This window comes from Limulus polyphemus, unplaced genomic scaffold (genome assembly GCF_000517525.1).
Source record: "Limulus polyphemus unplaced genomic scaffold, Limulus_polyphemus-2.1.2 Scaffold1540, whole genome shotgun sequence".
Taxonomy (NCBI): Eukaryota; Metazoa; Arthropoda; class Merostomata; order Xiphosura; family Limulidae; genus Limulus; species Limulus polyphemus.
In genome coordinates, this window is record NW_013667150.1 from 154,683 (window position 1) to 164,543 (window position 9,861).

Consider the following 9,861-nt stretch of genomic DNA (forward strand, 5'->3'; position numbering starts at 1 on the left):
GACTACGTTACCCTGTGCTCATAGTTACTGTATGAAATGTATAGAGGAATGGTAAGTTAACCAGAGACTACATTACCCTGTGCTCATAGTTACTGTATGAAATGTATAGAGGAATGGTAAGTTAACCAGAGACTACATTATCCTGTACTCATAGTTACTGTATGAAATGTATAGATGAATGGTAAGTTAACCAGAGACTACATTACCCTGTGATCATAGTTACTGTATGAAATGTATAGAGGAATGGTAAATTATTTTAGTCTATAAAAAAAATTAGTAGACTTATTATTAATTATAAAGAAAAAGTTTCTCTGAAATAATACTGAAGAGCATCTGTTGGAGATTCCAAAAAAAAATAAGGAGTGAGTTCAAACTTTGTCAGATGTTTACATGTATTTACTGTACACTATATATCTATATATTAGTTTTATTTTAGCTTTGTTTTTCGTTGTCTTTTGTATTTTAAAAATTGTCAGAAGTACATATAGATTTTTGAAAACAATAAATTAAATACAAAAAGCTATATAATATGTTCTCAGTTTTATTGCAGAATCAATTCTGGAAAAGATAAACTGAGTGTAAATGTACTATATATATATATATATACTCCAACTTTTCTGTAAATAAGTTATTAATCAATCATGTATTATTTGATTTTGATATATATCTCAGTATTCTACTCTATTTTTTCCCCATCATGGTAGCACAGTTTTAATACTTAATATTCTGGATTTTTTTCAGCACTTGTATTATTTATATTCTTACAGCAGGCAGATATTATTTTACTTTCATAGTTTTACCAGTTAATTTTATGGTTTCATATTATATAAAGCTCTTTTATTGTATGATCGTAGTAAAAAGGACTCTCTTACATTCCAGACTTGAGGCCCATTTTGTCTGTATTGTAAACTTCTATATGGTTGATGGTAGGAAAACAAAACATTATTGATAGGCTGAAAGAAATTCAATGTTTTTACTGCTTCTATTAGAAAAATATCAAATAGTTATTAAGATTCTTCTGAACCTATTTTCTCTTTTACTATTTGACCATTTTTTTTTTTTTGCCGGACTTTGATTTTAAGAAACTGATGGTTTTTGTTCGTTTCTCTGCATTAAAATTCAAAAATATAGGCTTGGTGTAGCCTAGTCATTAGCGTGCTGAATGGTGGATTATAGCGTCCATGATTCATGTCTTGTTGCTATAACAAAACATTGCATCCCACACTTTGTGGGTGTACTATAAGAGGGCCAGTCAAATCCCACTATTCCATTAGAATAGTCCAAGAGCTGGCAGTGGGTGGTATTGACTATCTGCCTTCCCTCTGGTCTATCAGTTCAAAATTAGGGGCAGTGTGCAGATAGCACTATATTGTTTTATATATATATGTATATATAAAACATAAAATAAAAATTTTTAATTACGTCATATGAAAATTAAAAATGTAAATTTATACAGTAGTCAGAAGACTGCTTCAATAAAAAACAAGGACATTTATGGAGAAACAACAAAACTGTATTTATTTTCCAAATCCTCCTTAAAAAAAATTTCAGATTTTATGAATAAAAAAATGTGTCATTTTTACTGGTATTTTGTACTTGGGAACAAATATTTGTAAGTATAAAAAAAATTTAAAGAATTTTGTAAAAATGAAGTCAGTTAATGCAAAAAAAACTGGCATTTTATATTCTATAAAGAGCATCTTTAACAGTCTTATTTCAGATATATATTTAAATGTAGACTAAAAGTTCTTCTTGGCCCAGCAGTAAGCTTCAGGGCTTTAATTGAGAATTCATTGTTCGATCTCCATGATGGAAACAGCGTAGATAGACTGTTTGTGTAGCTTTGTCATAAAACATCAACATCAGTTATATTAAGGCCTGAAAAGCATACATTTTCTATCATTATCTAGTATAATAATAGAGTTTTTTCTGTCCTGAAAATGTACACGTACCTGATGATGACAAAACCTTGTCGAAACGTTGTACATTTGCTGTTGTGTTAAAGTTTTTCTTCATTACCCATTCAAGCCGTCTCCAATCATTATTAGTCCTAAATATGATATTTCAATAATAAAATATTATTAACTTGCCAAAATTCAAAAAGTGGCATAATGAAACAGAAGACTAAAATTAGCACACAATAATAATAATAATATAGATTCACTTTATTTTTAGATGCTATCATCTCTTGCATCACCATTTCAGGACCTCCCCCTAGGTTTAGTCATCAAAATAACTATTATAATGACTTTATGATGATTGTTGTGTAATTTTCTACAGGAACGTTTCACACAACACGTGCCCATTGTGCAGAGAGAAGTTGGAAAGCACAGATGAATCATGGGTAATATTTGATGCCCCTGATTTTAAGGAAGTACAAGAGGAACTACAACAGGCTTTGCAATGCATTGCAGAAGAAAAGTGAGAAGATGCTTAACTGACACGTGAAGAACGAAGGCTACCTGAACTTTTATACATTAGACATTTATATGTATACAGTAATACCCCGTTTAGCACTCAGTAAGAGCTCTAAACGAATTAGCTGTTAACAGGGTCATTTTAACATCACATATATGGAGATATGTAACTAAAGGCATTGTTTTTTACCTGTGATTTATGTATAAGTGCTTTATTTAGGTACTGGTAAACACAGATTGCTCCAGTACAGTATTATTTATTAAAGTAAAAGAACACTTAAAAAAACAAAGAAACACATTAAACTGGCATCTATTCACGAACTGGTGCTGACCCCAGGGTGGAAGGCAGTGGGTAGTCAGAGGCACTGGACATCATTTGGCTCTTTATAATGAAGAACATGAGTGCTGCATCATCCTGAATTTCTGGTAGTATGAGAATAGTGACATTGTTTCTCTAAACATCCCCTCTTCTCTATTCATTCATCACCCTTCTAATATGTATGAAGTTTAATGTAAATTACTCACTATAATACTGTCATCCCTGGAAAAAATCAAATTTTTGTTAGCCTTCAATCTTATTTGGTTACAGAACCATCAAATAGGAAATCAGCCCCCTCGTGCCACATTCTGTCTTTCAGGATTTGTCAATACATGTAGTTCTCTCTTACGTTTACGACTATATTAGTTATAACCAATAGACAGGCAAGGTTTTTGTCTGTCATGTGACGTATTATATTATGTTGTTTTCTGTACAGAGATTTGTAGATCGCTTCCTAAGAAAATGTTTTTTCCCACAGGAACGATATTGTGTAGATGGATGTAGCATCGCTAATAATGCAAGAAAAATTGTGACAGTTACGGAACATTGTCTGCTCTTTGCATGTTATTATTCTACATTCTTTGTTGCATTATTTTATTAAATAAAAATTATTTAGTGCACTACAACCATTAGTATGAAAAAGTAGTGTTCAGACAATTATGGATTTTCATAATTTTTTTTTTCTCACTCATGAAAAAATATAATCTTTCGTGGAGACGAGCTCTATAACAGATCAGCTTAAAGCAGGGTGGCACTAAGCGGGTTCTTACTGTAGCTATGTGCATTACAGGAACATGTTTTCCCTATGTATTAACATATTGTATACCATGAGTGTTTAACAGGAAGAATTTTATTGTTCAAGTAATAATTTGTTGAGAATATTTGTAAATCGTAGTCTTAGTCTTATAATGTTGTGGTATCTTTCATGAAGGTCACTTGAAAAAATATTTGTTTTACATAACTCATATTACAATAAAATATTCTTCTCAATTTAAAGCTTAAGTTTAGATTCATAGCACAGAACCACTGTTTTTCCAATTAAAAATTTTATGAAAGATAACTATACACAACTTTTTTTCATTCAATGTTTTGTTTTTTTACTCAAGTTACAATTCAGTTAAACAGTTTTATTGTTCATAGGCTTAAGGGGTCAGTCGCAAGTTGTGACATTTTCATAAGCATACAAAATATATGTTAGGGGTATAGCTTGTGTACTTCATAAAAAAAAAAAAGACATTATTTCCCCTCAACAAATTACAAAACTTTGTCAAATTTTGTGGTTTCAAACACTTATTGTTTGTTTCCTATTTATAATTAACGTCTGATAGTACCTATTTAAAAAAAAACTTTATTTTATGTGTGTACTTTTAAATTTAAAGAGGAGTGGGGATCATAAAGTGCATATTTTGTGCACTAGTGAAAATGATGAATGCCTCCTTCCCCATTAAACTAGCAGCCCCAACATTAATGATTTTAATTATAATTTATAATTTTTTTAATTAGGAAATTATTTAGCAGTTTAGTTGTTGTTGTTTTTATAATTAAACATTTTTAAATATGCTGGTAAGAATTTTACTTGGATTTTTTTTACAATTTTTCCAAAGTTACTTAATATTAAGGGACTATCTGTAATGGAAGAAATTGTGAAGTTTAATATATATATATAAATAAGAATTTTAACTTTTGAATAAGAAAAAAATCATTAACTTGTAATTAGAGGAACTAGAATGTGTCAACAAATACTTTTTTTTTTCAATTTGATTATATGCCTCATTTGTATTGTAACCTGAAGTGTTACATTAATTTACTGAGAAAATTAATTTGATTGTATTAGTAAAAGTCCACAGGTGAGTCACAAGTCTAGATAAGTCAGATACCATAAAATATTCTACACATTTTAATTTGTAATATGAATGACATCAATCCTTCAGCACGAGAGGGTGTGTGTGTGTGATAGAGTGCTGATGACTGGTTATCTTACCTGTGGGAGTAATTCAAAGGGCACACGTGTGTCCTAGTGGTTAGCGTGCTGAACCGTGGATCTGAGGTTCCATGGTTCGTAGCTCATCTCTGCCATAAATAGAAACCAAGCTTTGCACTGTAGGGCCATGGGTATGTTACAGAAGTGTAGGTCAAATCCCACTAGTTGATTAGCAGCCAAGAGTTGGCAGTGGTTGGTGTTGACTATTTGCCTTCCTTCTACTGTAGTACTGGTAGCCTGCGATTAGCTTTACACGAAATTCAACAAACAACGTCAGCTCAAAATTAGGGATGACAGCAAATAGCCTTCATAGCTGTACCATAAGTATAATGACCCATGTTGCAAGATATAGCTGAAACTATGATCAGATGTATATAGCCTGATAATGTTCGGTGGGAATTTGTTAGTACAAAGTTTTACAAAAACAAGGTTTATAAAATTGGTACATTGTGGCCTACATTATCTGTTGAAACAATTGCTAAAAATCGTGGTTAAGAATAAAATATTTAAGTGAGCCGTTATCAAATAGTGGTATCGTACAGTTTAGAATGCTCATCAGTCTGCCTTAAGCAGATATGTTTTGTTTCAACAGATTTTGTACGTGTGTTCTTTTTAATTATTTTAAACTAATATCTTTTATGTAAATAAATTTGTTGAAATTTTCAGTACCTAACTAAATCTAACAAAAAAAAAATATATCAGTAGTCACATCGTCATATTTATATATTTTATGTTGAGAATTATAAAGAGATATGTTCCAATTTCATCGTTAAGTTAAGAAGGATTAGGGCATGCACAGGTAGCAATTTTTGTAAAATAACAAACTGGCATTTAGTAGCAAAATTAACTTAGGAACATCAGCCGTTTTTTGTGTTTTTAACAAGTAGAATTTAAACCTCCCTTTGTTGAAGTTATCTTAACTTTTTTTTTTGTATGAATTCAATTTATGTACAAAATGAATGGATACACCTCTAAATCTTTAATGTGCACTTAGTGGTGTATGTATTAAGCCTTTTACAGGAATATATTTAGATGACATAGATTATTTTATCATTAGAATGCACCAGACTTTTCTATAAGAATTTAAGCTTGTTTGTTTTTATGGTATAATTTATGTCACTATTATTTGTGTTCTTCTAACATCATTAGATTCTATGTCATAGGGTAATAAATATCAAAATTTGTTTGTTATTTACCCTGTAGCTACCATCTCAACATAAAGTTTAGGTAACTATTTTGTATGGAGAATTTTAACAATTTACTATGTATGTATTCTTGTTCTAGCAGCTGTATCAGCTTTCACAACCATTAGTTTTTTTTTACCTCCCTGATGAGATTACTGGCAATATTGAGTAATTTCAAAATAACAGCAGTATTGTTAAGACCCCAGAGTAACAAATAGTCCAATTAGTTATGAAAATATTATTATAGCATAAGTTATATTAAAACTATAGTAATAACGTAGGTTTAGGGGAGTTGTGAAAGTATAACTAGATAATGTATCTAAAGTACAATATTTAATACATAGTTAAGTCATAATTTTCAAGACAAAAAGAAGCTTTCTATCATTGATGCTTATACTATTGTTATTACACATTGTTTAAAAAAGACAGTTTGTTGCTTAGTGTTGTTAGTTATCATAAAGTAAAATTTTAAATCCAACTTATAATGTATTTTAGTATTCATTTAATAGAAAATTTATGAAGCAATTTTTTAAATCTGTTCAGATAAAACAGTTGATTTTAAATACAGAAGATATTTTTTGAGTCAGTCAAAAAAAAAAGATTTAATATATTAACAGCCAGTTTGTAAGAAAAGATACTCGTGTTTGTCCAATTTTGAAAACATGATTAATTGTGTTTTAAATATTATTTCCCGGTGAAGACTAAGGATGTAATTTATTATGCATCATGAGTGTAAATAAACTTTTTTGATTGAAAATTACCAGCATCGTTGGCTTGTTTTGGCACTGTAAACATTACTTGTAGAAGCACGAAAATAAAAGTATTATACGTATGTACGCATGTATTTATTTTGGTCAACACCGTATTAGGGGAATGTTATAGAAACCATCAAGCCATTAAATAATAAATGTTAGCTCTGTAGGTGTCATATCAAATAAGGGGATTGATTTAGCTAGCATAATTGACATTCTGAAGATACAGACAAGTTTGCACTTATATGGACCAGGGGTTGCAATGTAGTGTTCAGTATAGAACAAAAAATAGTGATCTTTATTAGAGCTCACGTAAGAGGGTTAAAAAAACAAAATATTCTCATGTGAGACAACCAAAAAAAAGCTTGCACTGCTAAACATCGTGTTTCGATACCTGTTGTGGGCAAAGCACATTGTGTAGCTTTGTGTTTAACAAGAAACAAACATAATGGCAATATTTTGATTACTGAATAATTGAAAATACTGCTTTTGATTAGTCTATTATTTTCGTGAGAATAATCAAAAACAGTAAAGAAATCAGAAACTAGTTGACTATTTTAGGGACATTAATTGATTTAATCATAATTTCGATTAATCATAACTAATGAGTGTATTTGTGTCTTAGGTTATTACTTAATCGAAATAATAACCCATCTCTGATTATTATAACAAGAAAATGAAAAAATAATTTTAAATTTTGACGTGTCCTGTTAACTTTAACGTAATTATGGACAGACATCCAAGGTGAACATAAACTTCCATAACTTTTTGCTAAGTAGAAACAACAAATATTTGTGACCATTTGTCAAGATAGCACTGCATAACAAGATGAAAATCTTATGAACAGTGTAGAGTTGAATGGAGAAGGTTTTGCCAACAATTTAACGCACAATAAAATTGGGACCATTAACGAACTTGAAAAGATTCACTGATAACACCATACAACCAAATGAAGTTCGTACTACTAATAATAATAATGAAGCAAATTTCTCAATACCAAGGATCAGATGTGGATACAAGATGCTTTACTTGACTGTTTCTTAGAACAATCATTTGACTGAAAGCACACCCACATAATGCTAATGAATTATTTCCAACAGACCAGCAAATCTTATCAAATGTCTCATTGTTTTGTAGCATACATAAGACACTGGTAAACTTTCTACTGTGAGCAGAGTAACACAAACTTTCCAGGAATTTGATCGACGGAGAGAGATGTGTGGCAATGGCAACAGAATATCAATTCAGAATAAGCAAATAAACACATGATTGTGATTAATTTTTTTTTTACACATGTGTACGGGTCTGTCTTCAAAATTACCACAATCATCAGACTCTTCGCTCATTCATAATGTCTAGGATGGGAGACATATTCTCGGATGCACTAATATCCTTAAAGAGTGAGAAGATAGGCTCCACAGAATAACAGGAGGTTTGATCACAAAATATATCATATATTCTAATTCTGACTGAGTTTGAGAAAGAAAGAGACTGGATATGATGAAACAACCTTTATTCAAAAACACATAATAACAGGTGTGTAGAACAAAGGACAGTGCCTTTACTAAAGAGCTCTCTGTTTATCTCTAAAGAAATGGTTCAAGTTGTTAAAACATGTTCCACGTCAAGAAAATATAACAATGCTAGTTCTCTCAAGGCATGTACACTACCCTCATAATCATTAGTCCTTCCTAATGAAATATAAGGGAGATTATATCCTCGAGATATCACCTCACCTGCCAGTGAAAAAGATTACTGTCTGCTTTCACACACAGTATATACAATTTTACAGAAACCTTTCCCACGGGAAGAAAAATGTGATGCCTTAGGTGAATGTCTCAGAATAATTGGTAGCTAGAGCAAAAGGAACTTACTGACTTTCTTGACTGCATTTCATGTTAAAACTGCATGTACAGGAGTAAATGGAAAATTCCTAAATTAAAACAAAAGGTAGAAAACATGTGGTACAGCTGCATACCACACTTTTCCTCCCTCATTTACTTTCAAGGCCATCCCTAATTTTAAAATTTAAAACCAATTAACTTAACCTACATATTAGTTGAAAAGCAGTGCAACTTTCTCTTGTCCTTGTAAAACACACTGCAAAATAGAAAACACAATTCAATGAACACATCATAAAATAAATGCCCCTTAATAAGGATACCATAATTATAATGGCAAAATACCTTTTAACAATCAAGTGACAACCATAAAACAAAAGAGCAATATTACAAAACAAATTGACATTTTAACACTGATACATAAGCATAAATATGCTTTAACAATAATTCCAGTCACAATTCAAAATAAGCCATTTGATGTTAAATAGGATATATAACACACCTAAAAACAAAAAATACACCTTTTAACAAAAACAAATATTTACATCCTGAAAGATAAAATATTAACTTATTCAAATAATATATGTTTGCATAAACATAACAACACAAAATGTGCTCTATTATAACACTGTAATACAAAGTAAATCTCTTAAAAACTCTGGAAATGAGCAGAATTAAATAAAAAAAACTTTAATATCAAATTAAAACAAAGAATCAACCCAACCCTTGAGAATAAAAGATAACACTTAGAAGCACATATATATGTATTTACATGTGACTAGAGAGAGTGAACTCAGAGCCAAAATAAGGAAAAGAAAGAATGAATAAAAACCTTTAAAATGTCCAGTATATAATGAGCAAAAATACATACATAAAACAAAATCTGAAAATAATACATGTACATTAATAATAATAAAATGTATATTTTTCTTACATTAAAAAGAAAATCCTTTACATGTAAAACAAAACAAATTAAAAAATTATAAGTAACTTAAATACATATATATTTGAACAGAAATAAATGACAAAAACAATATACACAGATTAATAATACTTACAAAGTCTAACTTTTTAGTTTAGACACAACCTCACTCACCTTATTTCCAATAGCAGATCTTCCAAGATGACGGTGGTTTTCTGAATGATTTCCCAGGTTTTTGCAAGAGTCCAGAACAGCAGTTTATAATTGGCAGAATTCTTCATTTAACTAAAATTGTTTTGGCAACATCATTTTCTGCTCCTCTTCCCCATTGTAAATGGCCCATACATCTTACCATTTTGCAGACTGCTCCTAAGAATGTCATTTTAGGATGGGTATTTACTGCAAAGTGGGATGAGTGATTGTTTGTTTGTTATGAATTTTGCCC

At 30.4% G+C, this 9,861-nt stretch overlaps 1 protein-coding gene and 1 long non-coding RNA gene across 2 annotated transcripts in view; both read left to right on the top strand.

Annotated features, from left to right (window-relative positions):
• Window positions 1-9,861, top strand: part of LOC106464010 (RING finger protein 141-like) — a 30,345-nt gene that overhangs the window by 10,734 nt on the left and 9,750 nt on the right. The window lies entirely within an intron of this gene.
• On the top strand, window positions 7-6,733 carry LOC111086904. The gene is made up of 2 exons (XR_002611615.1): window positions 7-246; window positions 2,281-6,733. It is a non-coding gene; the product is annotated as an uncharacterized LOC111086904 (long non-coding RNA).